Source organism: Athene cunicularia (genome assembly GCF_003259725.1).
Source record: "Athene cunicularia isolate RWA chromosome 2 unlocalized genomic scaffold, athCun1 chr2_part1, whole genome shotgun sequence".
Taxonomy (NCBI): domain Eukaryota; kingdom Metazoa; phylum Chordata; class Aves; order Strigiformes; family Strigidae; genus Athene; species Athene cunicularia.
In genome coordinates, this window is record NW_020799095.1 from 1,269,805 (window position 1) to 1,284,780 (window position 14,976).

Sequence of the window (14,976 nt, forward strand, 5' to 3'; positions counted from 1 at the left end):
TCCCCCCCCCCCCCCCCGGCCCAGTCCCATCTATGTTGTTTGCTGCCCAGGTAGAAGACAGACGTGGTCAGGAGCAATCTTAACATAAGAGACCTGTTCACTTCGCCAAGCTCAGGACAGGATATAGAAATGCTTGTTTCCCAGACCTCCAGCAGTCCATAGGACACTCTTGAAATGACTTAGTAGAGGACAAAGTTCCAGCCAGATACTTGGATTATATGAGGGTTTTTTTAAATCAAGTAGTGAAATGGGAAGCAGTGAAGTTCACTGAAAGCAGCCGAATTCAACTCAGAGGTAGACCTGAAGCACGATGAAGTCGATGAATGCCCAACTGGCTAGGCCCATCAAGAGAAAGGATGGATTCTTCCTCCTTTCTGACAGCTTCTAGATCACAACTGAATGCTCTTCACAAAAACGCATTTCAGTCCAACACAAGTTGCTTGGATGAGCAGGGGGAAAAAGTGTTGGAATCTTCACTGTCATCTTAAGAAATGAACCCATAGAGCTTTACATCTCAGGCCCACTTCCAAATGGGTCTGATTATCAATCACTTAATGATGAAGTTTCTCAGGATGGGACTCAGTTCACAGACTGAGACATATATAAATAGATGTCTGCATACAAAATTCTATAGTAGAGCTACTTCTGGCTTTACTGAATCCAACACACACAGTATTTTGCAAATAAATCTTATCTATTCAGGACTGCAGATGTCCCCAGCCACCTCCAGGACCAAGCTTTCCGTATTTATAAGAAATCCCTGAAAACATAGACCAGTATTATGCTAAAGAGCTGAGCTTGCTACTCCCACCATTACCTCTGGCTTCCTAAATAATGCATATGTGTGGATTGCACTGTACTGAAAAATGAAAGTATTTCTTAAACCCTAGGTGAGACATGATGTAAAGAGCAGGAAAGTGATGGGAAAAGTGTTCGGACATTGTAGAGTTATAAGAAAGTAGATGAATATTTCAATTAGAGAAAAATCACATCAATTTTGTTTAAATTTTGCAAAGCTGAAACTTTGCATTTATTCAGAAATTCAATTGTTATCACTTTTGCTATAACGGTAAAAATGGGATAATCATCATAAAAACAAAATGTCATGGGACTCTGAAGGTCAGTGGAGACCAGACCCGTAGTCTGCAAAGCCACATCTCTTATTTGCTCAGGGCATTCTGAAGAAATCCACCCGTTTCCAGGTTGCCTCATCTGAATACACATCCACCAAACCCTAATGAAATGTCGAGGTTTATGCTTATGAAATCAGTCTGAAGGCAGAGACTTTCTCACTGTAGAGGTTTGAAGCAAAGTAAGAAGGAAGCTTCCAGAGATTCATAGCTTGGTTAAAAACTTCCCTGGAGTCAGGGTTGCTATAGTGTTAGCACAATTAGACTTTGAAAAGACATGTAGGTACTAGCAAATTGCTCAAAGTCATAACACTGTGCAAGCAGCTTCCGTAGCTTCTTCAGCCACAATGACCTCACATTTCATCTCTGCACTGTAGTACTGTTGGTGTGATATTTGTCAGCTAAGGTCCCCAACCTCTAGGCCATAGAGCTGTGCCAGTTCACCCCATTTCAGCTTTAAACAGGTTCTCAAGGCTGCAGAACTTTGACAGACTTGCAAAAAACTCTTGATTCACCAGAACTGAAATCTTATGCATTCTCATGGCAGAAACCAATGCTCACACCAAAGCTGGTCACCTGGAATAGAGTTAATCTCATCTCCCTGTAGCCACCTAAAAGTTAGGAATGTAGTTAATGATATTCCTAGGCTCCCTCCGTCCTCATAACATGGAGATCAAGGCAAGTTGCTCTGTCCTAAGACAGGTTTCTAGGAAAGGTGGCCTGAATTGCTTTTGGGGGGAATTAGTCCCTACAAAAGGAGCCTGCATGAAAGCCATTAACCAGATGTTTAATTTTTAGATGGCAGAAACCTGCTAAGATGAATTTCTCATGAGCCATACACACACACACACAAAATTCAACAGCGAGTTCAGAGGGAGAGGTTTTTAAATCACCTTTCAGCATGGTTCGCACGCACTGTTGGCAACTCAGCTTGATATTTCTCCAAACCATCGTCAAGTTATACTGAGCCATTGGCCAGTAACAAACCATCGGCTGCCCTCCAAAGAATACAGTGATGAAGAATTGCTGCTATTTTCTCTACAAATATCTTGGTGTCCCCATTGCAGCCATAAATGGATTGGCACTTTGCACACCAGGTTGGTAACAGTGCTCGGTTCCTATAGAAAAATGTGAATTAGTGGACTTGAGGCCAGTAACCCCTTCCTAGAGTGGCCAGAACCAACTGCTCTAGAAGAAAAAGTAAGTACCCTGCACAGTACATTTGTGGGCATTGTTGCCTTGCATGAATCTTATTCTGGTCTTTAATAACCAGATGTCACATTAAGCCCCGATATAAAACCCCCAAAATACTTGTTGTCATTAACTATGACAATCCTGAACATTTATAATATCTGTTAAGTATTGCCTTGAAAAATTCTATTGAAAAACACTCTTGAATCTTGTTAAGATTTTGCCCTGATTAACATCCTCTTATTCACCCCAAAGGTAAAAACTGGCAAGTTCTGCTTCTACTTCAGGACAGAATATAAAACTCACTTTCCATGGGGAGGGAGTGCAATTTTCATTTCATTCTGATGCCTTTTTGGTATCTGAAGTAGACCTGCCTTCCCATTCAGTTTTCATTTTTTAATGGCAAGCTTTTCCTTCTCCTGAAGTAACTCTGCCACACAGTGTCTACTTCAGTTTGTTTATGCACTTAAATCGGAAAAGTTATGCTGCTTGCACCAGAGAGGATTTGGGTCTTTTACCTCTTGTCTCCAGGCAAAATCACCAGGGAAGGTTAACAACTTCACAAACACTGAAGGCTTCTCATCAGCCATTCTTAAAATAGGGATAATAAACCTTCCAGACACCAACTGGCATCACATCAATGACATTTGTGGTGTGTTCAGGCACTCTCATACCTTCCAACTTTAGCTGTCTAAAAGGTAGGTGTTTAGGCTGTTTCTAGAGTGGATGGAGAAAGATAGGCAACTCCAGACAGTGATTCACTACATCCACTAAAATGATAACTATCTCAGGAAGGTTGAATCTCCTTCAGAAGATTCCCATCTTTCTAGAGGCAGGTAAGATGATTAGCTCAGATAGTTAAGCATTACATGGCTAACATTGAGTGAAATCCATCCAGAGGTCTGTTAGGGGAGTGTGCTGTCACCCAGTAGAGTACAGATACAATTCCTTGTGTGTTTAGAAAGAGAAGGTGCCCTCAAACTTTCTGAGAAAGCACTGTTTTCAAAACAGAGCTGTCCCCAGTTAGTGGAACACTTCCTCAAGGATGAATTGAATCTTCCCAATCTACTTGAAAGGAGATGCCTCAAGATAGCTTGAGTCAGACAGGCTTTGAGATCATCATGAGACAAGGTCCCACCCCATAAACAAGTAGGGTTTTTTTTGACTGGAACGTTGAGTCCAGATCCTGGAATATTTTAAAGGCATTTTCTCTTGTTCAGTCACTTGGGTTCATGAACAGTTATGCTGGGTCTGCTCCTAGGCAAAGTTGCCTATCTCTGCAACCCTGGAAGGCTCCCAGACCCACATGCCAAGAAATGAAATTGAGGTCTTCTCTTCAGAGCTGCTGCCTTCCTTTATGGCTATTTCCCAGGCCTATGGGAAAGGCAGGAAAAAGTGCTGAGCATCCAGTGACCTCAAGGCAACCTGCAAGCACTGCTCATCTCACAACCACACCACCTTTTCTCCACATAGCTAAATAGTGTTTTATGTACTTAACTTCATATCTCCACATGTTTCAACCTCTTTAGGGCTCAGGGGCTGGCTGTGAGAAACAGGGCTATTAATATTATGTCAGTGCCCAGAAGGTCTCTGAGTACAGGGCAAGCAATGCTTGTAAGGCATCAGTAGACAGTCTGCCCACACTGGCTAAAGCTGGCCGCAAGGATCTCGGGTGGAACTGTTCTCTGCCAAAAGAGTGCAGTGGAGTCAAGCTCAGCAAATTATTCCTGGCAAACCAAAAATACGCTAAAATAATTATAATTGGAAATGTAGAAATGGAAGATTGGGGGGTGGGGGGCTTGTAAAATAGAAGAGTTTGATTAATTTTCTTTCACAATGTCTTCTCAAGGGTACTGAGGTTAGAGGCATAGACCCAAGTTTCTGGGAGTCAAATCAGGGTGTGATCCATGTGAACACCCATGTGAACGTTGTTACCCCCTGGTATATATGAGCCATCTTCTATTTATTGCAGGGTAAGAGCATTCACACAGGCAGTTACCACAGAAATCCTGGCATCTTATTAGTTCACACCCTAACTTACCTCGTGGTAATTTGTTCATGTGCCCATCCCCTAAGGTGCCATTCCCAAAGAGAAGTTGGAGGACACAATGTCCCCTTTATACTCATAGTCAGCAACTTCGTGGTTAGGGCACCTACCCATGGTATGGAAAAAGGAGCTTCATAAGTTCCCTCTGTTTGATTTGAAGCAGGATTTTAAACCCAAGTTTCTCAAATCTCAGCACACCCTAGCCAACAGATTAGCCCGTTCCACAGAACTACCAAGTCAATTATTCATGGTGATTGAGTCTTGGCCAACACTGGGGATTCAGCCAGAAACCTCTGGACCTCAGAGCAGAAGCTCTCAACACCTGTAGTATCTAAGACCTGGGTGCAGATCAGGGTAGGTGGTATACGGATGGATTTTGCAAATTCTGAAGCCCATTAGGATATACGCAAAAGTTCTGCAATTCTGCCTTTGCATGCCCCAAAACCCCATCCAGCTCCTAGCAAAAGTTTTGTTGCATGTTGTCAGATATATACAAGCCTTAACTGGGCCTTCTCTCTCCTGCAATGGGATAGGAGATGGGACTGAGAGATATGCCTGTAATTTACATATATTATTACTGTATGTCCCCGATAGCTTGTATAATAATACGCTATGTATCAGCTCAACACAGGAAAGACTCTCCCTGCTTTTGGACTTGATCTCAACCTGTGTGACCCAGCTTGGTGCCTGTGCATAAAGAATGAACAGAACTGCCCAGATATTTAAGGATAAACACAAGGCAAAACAGCACTTTCCTGGCCCAGAATCAAAGTATGAAGCAACTTGCAGGATCAAGACCTAAAGGAGCTCAGAGTCTAAGACATGAGACAAAGAGATTGCTCCACAATCTGCTAAAGTCAAGGGAAGATTTCCCTTGAGTTCAACCTTCTTTTGGAGTAGGAGCTAAATCTGAGGAGAGGGATATATGCATGTGCCTGTCTGTGCATATTCATACACATACATAGGCATATGTATATATGTGTATATAACTATTTTCCTTCATAATAGGTACTTCTCCTCGCCAAAGAATCCTCAGTGTAGTCATTAACTAGACTTTTCTGGAAGATGTCACTGGGACCTGCTAACACCACTCCACCAGGGAAGTGGGCGCATTTCTGCAGCTGTCTTGCTCCTGTGCTCACAAAACTCCAGCTGGCAGTTCTCACAAACCCATCATTGCTCTGCAAATGCCTGCAATGCACAGCTATGCTGTGAGGTGCCTCCCAGGTGAGGGACATGCGGTGTGTGTTGTCTTGGTATGGGAGTCAAGCTGTGGCTGGGAATCATGGACCTTCCAAGAACTGGAGCCCTCTGCCCTCCTTGAACCTGGCAGGAAGGTTCATTCAGTTCATCTCCTCAGTCAATCAATGCAATATGTCTATCAAGAGATTGATCGCATGGCCCACATCCTCCACGTTTTCCTTCCTCCCACAAATCACGTAGTTAAAATGAGAGGGAAGGGAGAAGAAACAGAAGATGGATTGATTAAAAAAAAAAAAAAAAAAAAAAAGTTCTGTGGGAACTGTAACTCATGAGCACTGACTTCTCCATCCTCCTGTCTGGATTTCTGATGTCCAGGGAACATTGTATGCACACACTTATGCAATGCACACACATGTGCAGGGTTACTTACATGCACACACACACACACACACACACATGCACATGCACTGCAGCCTCTCCCTCTGGGAGGGCACCAGTCACAACTCTCCTCTACTTAACTGCCCGGTTTTGTGAGACTTGTGGGTATCCAGTAATGTTGAGAAACTCTGTCAAACAAAGCTCATCGGACCTGTATGTTCAAACGTCATTATGGGGACAAAGAGATAATCAGCAAGATTGCTAAAGCCTTGGTTCATGCAGACACCAGCTGTAAGAGATGGAATAGGGGAGTGATGTATCTGAGAGCCCCTCTGCGGCCACAGAGCCCATGCCCTGCAGGACATCCCTTTGCACAAGCTCTCCCCTTAATTGCAGGTCTGCATTTTAAACACACTTTGGAAGGGGCTGAATTTCACAGAGAAGGGAGACAACGCTTGCTGAAAATTACACAAATTACACCTGAGGTGTCTCCATCTATTCTCACCTAATATTAGTAATAAAGTCTAACTTAGCATAGTAGGGCCTAAGGCTAAGTTCATGCCTAACTTAGCTCCCAGACAGTTTTAATAGCAAAACCTATGTAGAGACCTGAAATTTAGGCAGTTTAGAGGGACGTTCAATCACTTCTCTCACTCTTCCTTCATACTGATGCCACCATATTCTTCTGACATTAAAGAAAATCCCTGACATCTTTAAGATCAAGAGAATTTAAGATGAGACATCATCTTTCACAGTAACAGAAACAGTCTGGGAATTTGAGGACTAGACAGCACAACTGTGTGAATAAATTTGTACAGATCTTATCAGCAAGGTCAGCAGAATCTTAAAAATCTCAACCTCAGGAGAAGACAATCTGAGTTGGTGACTTGTTGAAGTGATTTCAGAATCATGATTGGCCTTGAGGGTGGTCTCTGTCACAGTACGTCCACTTGGCAACTCGCTACTGGTTAAAAAAATCAGTCCAAATGACTATTTCTTTGATGAATAATGCTTCTGCAAGAACACTTTTTTTTTTTTTTTTTTTTTTTTTTTTTGACTTTTGCAGAAATGCAAATTCCTTGTCCATGGGGTCCCACCGCTGTGGGCAGGATGAATGTAAGGATTTGGGCATGATGGAGTTAGAACACTTGACCTAACTTTGTTCATCCAGAAGTCAGGCACCCAACTAGTCAACTTGATTCTCTCGATCACCAACGAAGTAGAGAGACCAGCTGGCACAATGAGAGTCATTGCATCCAAAGACTGACATCAAAGATAGGTCTGGTGAATCACAGCGAGGAAGTGTCAGACCTCATTCATTAACTAGAAAGAGAGCTGACATGACTACCTTAGATGAGATGTCCAGCTCTGAGATGGAGTATGACAAATCCTGCTCAGCATCACTGCAATGCGTAAGCATTACGTATGTCTCTACAGTAGTGAACAAACTTAAACTCTTCACTCATGGTCTCTGTTGTACTGACTCATGTGTGTCCAGCTGCCCTGGCTGTTATCCTCACCCCAAGTGGGGTTTTTTTTTGAAACAGTGAGTCAAAGGCAACTCCAGCACAGCTCTTCCTCCCATACCTCAGGCTCTGCTCAGTGACCCCCTATCATCCACTGACATGGGATGTGTACAGCTTGCCTCTGCTAGAGACTGTATAGGAAACTGTCTTGTTTTCCAGCTTTCTCATCCTCATCTGTCCAGGTCACCAAGCTATTTGTTTAGGCTTGCAGAGGGCAGAGAAAGGATACGACCAGAGGTCTCATGTCCTAAGGATGGGCTTTAGCCCCTGAGCTATCTTTTTCCCCTGGTTTATTCCAGAGTCTGCAATTTATTAGATAGCCAATGTCTTGCATATTAACCTACCCTTCTTGTACTAGAGATGGACAAAACTGTGCTCTGGCATGCAAAAATCCAAACAAGAGCCTGTATTATCCTATTTCTGGAGCTTGTGTGCAGGACAGAATTTCTCAATTTATTCCGAGTACCAGCGTCAGAGGCAACAGGAGCCACCACGAGCACCACTGCTGGTGGCAGACACCACCACTGTATCTGTGGCTGCAAATATATGCTAGACTATATAACCTTGGAATTAGTTTCTGTACTAGTTTGGAGACCTTTTGGTAAACATGACAGTTTACTTGTAATCTTAATAGAGCTGTTAGAAAGCTGTACTAACAACACACTGCCTTGTATTATGGCTGAGCTTGAACCTTTCATTCTCTAGGAGACTGAGACTACACATTGCATCAGCAGGACAGATGGACTCAGTGCCGGTTTCTTTCACAGACTTCCCCATATGCCTGTGGGCAAGTTGCAACAAGGATTTCAGTGGCTACTGAATTAGCATTTCGCTGTCTGATTCCCAATCTTCTGCTAATGTATCTTATCTATTCTCTTTCAGCTCAGATGTTTGCCCCATCTGTCTGGACCCTATACTCTTTCAGGCAAAAGTAATACTCACTGTGTCCTCAGTCTTCTGTTGTAAGTGACTCCAAGGTTTTGCAATCAACCCACGAATACCGATGACCTGTCCTGTTAGAAAAAGGCTGTGATCCAGTAAGCTCCTTCCTTATCCAGATGACATTCTTGTTAGTAATGACTCAATGCTAACTACCTTTTATATCCATTATTTCTTCACAATTCTGATATAGGTATCAATTCTGGGGCACATGAGAATGGATGAGATGATTTCTGGATCGAATGATTTAATGATGGTAGAAGCTGTTATACCTATTACTGCAAACCCACAGTGGGATACACCTCAACTAACCTAAGGTGTCTAATAGTTAGACAGTTAAATGTGGGCTACTTAACTTCTATTCTCTCTGCGGCATGTGAGGAAAAACAAGCACTTCAGTAAAATCCACTTTTCCTCACATTCAGAACGAGCTATTCATGGACTGGTCATCACAACCCACTGACAAGGGACAACTCAATAAAATCAGGTAATTGATCACGTTGTAGCAATGCAGTAAGTCTAAGGAATAAAGCAAGAATTATGTGTCTAAATAGTCTTACACTTCACTTCTTCTGTCCTTTTCCACTTAGCCTCTTACTGTTTTGCTTGAGCACTTCCAACATAATATCTTTCCAGATGGTGATTACAACACACCTCTGCTAATGCTGCAGCAAAACAGCTTTCAGGCCCTGGATATAAGGCTGCCACTTTCCTTCTCTGTAGATTTACACTATTTGTAAATGGGAGTGTATCCAGGCCTTGAAAAAAATCAGCACACTTTATTCAAGCCAGTCAGTGAATAGGTTAGGCTGGACTGAACCTCCCCCAGTCCCTGGATCCCTCACTGCCAGAAAATAATAACTCTATCAGCAGACACTTCAAAACACCTGTAGTCTAGCACCTACACATCTTCAGAAGGATACTGTTCTCACAGCCTTTAGGACGGCTCTCCACCACCATTACAAAGACAATCCAAAAGGAGAGGCAACAGTCCTGTGGTATGCAGGATCTAATGAGGTACCCAGCTTTCCTGGTCTGGGTCACTAAGGCTAATTATTTCATGGCAAATGCATCTGGACTGCTATTCCCATGGAAGAATATGCAAGAAATTGATACTTCATAAGAATTCCCTTCAAACACCTTTCTGAGATACGGATTTTTGCTCAGCTCTTCTATACGTATGTGGAATGCAACATCAGGACTTCAAGTGATGGGTTTTTCAAGGTAATTCAGTCACTAAAGATCTAAAGCAACGCCCACTAGGATTTTCAAAAGGGTGTTCCAATGAAAGGATCCTCTTTCAGTATTCTACATGTCTAGGTAGATCACAAAATTCCAAGCCTTTAGGAGTGCATTCAAAGCAAAAAACCCCAACAAACAAACAAAAAAGAGCAGCTGATTCGTCTGTCTAAAAGGTCTTTGTCTGGCCTAGTTATCCAGGGTCCTCTTGCAGGTGATGGTAAGAAAACTTACACAGCTGGGATGTGATTCTTCTCACCAGAAAGCAAACGTCTAACATACATCAGATAAGTTGCATCTTAGTTCTCACCAATAGCTCTAAAGGGAACTTGGCTAGTGACTGCTAAAGCTGCAAGATGATTCTCAATCCAGGAGGCATCAGAATCAAACCTGGATCTCTCCAAAACCACCATTAACTACATTTTTATGCCTCTAAAGGAACTGTGGATCTCCCAGTAAATTCTACAAATCTTATCTGATGCCCCATGGTCTTCCCCAGTCTTTACTGGGCTTTGAATGAACCTGTCCAGCAAGACCTTAGACTGTCCCATTTTTTCCTGGCTACCGTAAGCTCATAAAAAAAAAAAATGGAAAGGCTCCCTTAAGTGTGTCCCTCAGCCTGCAAAGGATTTAGAGTTGCTTTCTGTCATGCCACACAACACTGTCTAGCAACAGGCTCTATTGTTGTTCTTCTGGGGGCAGAGGGACAAACTGAATGGTAGGCTTGGCAACTGTTCAAGGAGTTTCATTCCTGCCTTCCCACTCCTTAGTAAATATCTCTATTAGACAAGGTGCACCCTTTTAGAAGCAGAAGAAACTCCTGCTCTGCTCAGTGCTGTTTGGCTTCATTTCACAGGCTTGGCTACAGCAGAGATGGGCTCTGCCTTTCCTTGCTGCTCCATCCCACAGTGTGAATTCTGTTAAATAACAGCAGCTTCCCTGGAAACCTGAATGTGCGTAACCTCTGACATATAACTGCATCTTCTGACAGAGATGTAGAGGAAATACAAACCTGGAAAGTGCAATTAAGAGATACAGACTGGGAAAAGAGAAGATGTTTAGATTTCAGAGAACGGAAGGTAAAACAAAGTCAGAGGAGTTCTCTGAAATGCAGATACAACTCTTGCATTAATAAGAGTGACTGTGTCCCCTGCTGAGATAACCATCATGACAGGGAAGCAAGAAAGCCATTTATTTTTTTTTTTTTTTTTTAAATCTTTGAGATAAACTTCTATTACAAACTTGAACCAATGGCTTGTGGATGTGGTTGGACAATGTTGGGAGACTCTGGATGTGTTTGAGGATAAGGAGCATGAGGAAGATGTATTTGTGCTCTGGAATGTGCTGGGATTAAATATGTTACAGAGAAACCTGCAAAACACTCAAGCTGCCTAGGCTATGCTGAGACATGACAAAATAGAGGATGGTGTGAATTTGTTGAGAAGGGTGGCCTAGAGGCTTTTAGTACCAGCCTGGATGGCATGCACATTCCTGCAATAGCATACCATGGCTGCGCCCATTCCAATACACCAATGAGCACTGTGCACTAAAGAACTTATTAAAATACGGTAAAATGATACAGAAAAAGTCCATGACTTGATTTTAGCCATGTGAAATCATGCCAGGCAATAGGCATATTTTAACAGCTAGGAAACAGGCATATGAGCAAACTCTCTAAGAGGATTGCCTGTCTTGGGTATTACCTAACTAAACCTGGATGGCAATGGTGGAGATATCTTTGAACTGGTTGCCTTAACTCCTCCATAGTTGCAGAGGATTTAACCAGTCAAGCACAGTCGAATGTTTTAGGTGTGAATTGCACCATTTCTCCCCATCAATGAAAGGAGCCAAAAGCACCTGTCTTGGATGGAGACATCAAAATTGCAGACACATAATGGATAAAATGAATTCCACCCCAAGGCTTTGCTCAGTTGCCTGCAGATAGGCATCAAGTGCCACTGAGATGCTCTTGGGTTTTCTTGACTAGCCTCCATCTGCTGCTGAGAAAAGAGAGTATCATCATTGGAATGTAGAAAATCCTTGCCAGGCTTGTGAGGACAACCAGGATACCATAAGGCATTTTAACTGGGAGTAAAATCTATGCATGGGCATCTGATAGGAACCCAGGCATTTCTTTTTTGGACTAGAGGTCTTTCCTGGAAGACATGCTTAAACTGACCACTAGGATTGATGCATGGTGACCAGGAGAGTTTCTATAACCTGTGATAGACATGAGGCCAAGCTAGAAATGTGAGAGTTTACCATGATCTGAGCTCAAGGAACCCCTGAGGCACTCTAAGCCTTCTAGGAAAACCTGCTCCAACACACTTGGAGCCTACAGAGCCCCATGGAAAAGGAGGAATGGCCATCCCAAACACCTGGGGATGTGAGAAGGCAACCAGCCCACAAGCTACGGCGTGACCTTGTTGATGAAGCTTGAGAGTGTTCAAAGATGCAGTAAGAGAAAAGCATTTCACACCAATAGAGTGTGGAGGAATATCCCTGTTGGAAAAGAGTAACAGCAGCCCTGCTAAGAATTAACACTATACCAGTATAAAGCATAACTGACTAATTACACCAGAACAGAAACTGTGATGAGGAGACCAAAGGCACCTCAAACTCCTTTGATGGCCCAGGCTCTACAAATGCAAAGCGCTCTGGGTATCAGCAACATCCAAGTGGGAAGGGGGCTGTGAATATGCAGGTGACAAACAAGGAAAAGAGACAAACAACATCTTTGTGATGCATAACGCTCTCCCCTGGTTTACAGGCTGGTTTTAAAAGCGGTGCCCTATGTTAGGAGTTCAGAACAAGGGAGTTAATGTATTGGTTCTTTTTCCTTTAACTTGTTTTTTGCAAGCACCAGTAGAATTTGGAGTAGACTGATGAACTGATGAATTTTTACATATTGTGCTAAGATGATAACGGGACTTAAAGCAAACCTTGCCACTTTCAAAGGGACAGGAAGGGTGAAAAGGATTACGAATGGCCCAGGCTAGATGGAAACAATTGGCATAGTCAGGAATAGCTTTTCTGCAAGACCAACACTTGGCCTGATCCAGCAAAGCCCTGCTGGGTACATTATGGAAGGGCTCCTGCCCTCACAGACTTTCCTGAGTATTCATCTCCTTTCAGGATTAAGCCCCGCTGAACTGGCTTGGCTCTTATGGACCCTGGGCCTTCATTTGGCTTTCAGTGGTGCCAGCAAAGCAGAGACGGGTTTAGTGAGACAGGATGGGAACAGCTCTTGCTGCAGCTTTGGGGCTGTGCCCCATCCAGCCTTAGCTGAGCATGTGGACAAGATTGACGTGCTCTGGCTAATGCTTCTTCCCCTGCTCTATCCCCTTCATTTCTTCTATATTTCAGTGGTTTTAACCGGCATCATCACCCCAGCACCTGACTGGGCAGAAAGCACCAAGCTCCACATCACCAGAAGATGTCTATTTTGAGCCTAGAAAGCCCTTCTTCTTTGCAGCAATGTTCTTCAGACCTCCTGCCTGCTCCATCTCTTCTCTTCCCAGCTTTACTCTTTGGCCCTGCAGGGTTTCCTTTGGGATCCAGAGCAAGATCATGAGTCCAGTTCCGCTCCGATAAGGAAATCTCAACATGAAGGTTGGTGGGAGTATGATCGGCCCATCCCTGCTCACAGGAGAGCCTGTGGATAAGACAGTGTGCTCAGTGCACAGCCAGCTGCGTTCTGCATACAGCTCAGCTGTCCAAACGGAGCATCCATGACTCAGAGCCCGGAGGATTGCCCCTGTGTCACACTTGTGCAATGCCTGTTAAGTGCTGTCATTATGTCCAATAAGGCCCTTTGAAATGAAGCCGGGCTATTTGAATCACGCACTCGAGGAACGCAAGCACAAATGCTGAGCAAGGGGGAAGCAAGGACCCATGCGTGTCCCATTGAGTTTTTCTTGTGCTCTCATACATGCAAAGCAAAACCATCTGCTTCTCCAAGGTCTAGCACAGAACAACCTCCTTCCTCTGCTGCTTTGCACCCACACTAAGCACTGGTGATACGGGAAGAGGTGCAGAGACCAGCAGTCCCTGTCTGGAAAAGCACCAGCATTGCAGCAGAGCTGGAGTCGAGTTGCTCATCCCAGTTGCAGGAAGCAGAACGGAAGCAGGAAAGGGATCCCATAGATTTGGGATGGAGAGACCAGCGAGGCAGCCTCATTTCCCCTGGTACAATCAGCAGTCCTTGACTTTTCCTTCCTAGGAGAGACCACAGAGTCACAGCAAAGGTCAAGGCTCCTCCAGTCTGACCCTTTAGAGGAAAGAGCCAAAAAGACTTTTTGGCCAAAAGAAAGCACGGTTACAGCCATCTCCCTGTTCCAACTACTCTACCTATGTCAGGCCTAGCTGTAGAGCTGAGTCTGGGAAAAAAAAACCCCAATATGTGCACAAGTGAAATGGCTCACCTAGGTGGCACAGGAGCTCAGACAGGAGAACAGGACCCATCTATTTCATTAATGTCTACTGACCCTAAAGCAGACGCTTCCTTACCCTGCCCTGGTGCTGTTCACTGCACTAGCACCCAAGGACTGCCTGTGAAGAAAGATCTTTAGAAGGAAGAAAAGACCTGCCTTCCCACAGTGAAACAGACAACCAAATGTCCCGGTGCTACACCCATCCCTGTTGCAGACTCATTGCAAGGTCCAGGGCAGGGCCTTTAAATTCTTCTGTCTCTGCTTACCCACCTGCAAAATAGGAATAAAAAACATTCTCTCCCTTCCTGGGCACACATCAGAGCTTAAGCCATGTTAGTAGGTGCTCAAAGGCTTTCAGGTGAGAAACCTTAGAGGTGTTCAAATGTCTGAAAAGGACATCTTTTGCCTCTGGGGCTACCCAAAAAGGGCTGAGGAGCGAAATTACTCACTTTTCCTTATCTTAGTTAGGCAAGGCTTGCTTGTTTGAAGCAATACCTTAGTTCAAAGCTTTGAATATCGAGTTGCTGGTCTTCAGGTTAACTTATCTAATAAAGTCCTCTTAAAATTGAAAGAGAAGTCAATTAATACGTATCAGGTCAACACAATTAAATAAAATTAGTCTAAAATCTGAAGAGATGATGGCTCTTCTTTAGCACACACTGTGGTCTCTGGGAGAGTCCCATCTGTCCCTGTGTTTGAAACAGGGGCTTCTTGCTAGGACCTTGCAAAATTTTCAGTTCCCGCTGTGAGAAAGGCTTTTTGTGTGATCTTGGTTGGGTCATTTAATCTCACCAGCACAGCTCCTGCATGCCTGGAGTACTTCAGGAGCAACACACATACCATTAAAGTCTGTTTCTCCAGTGCCACCATTAAAAAAGTGGAGATGGGAA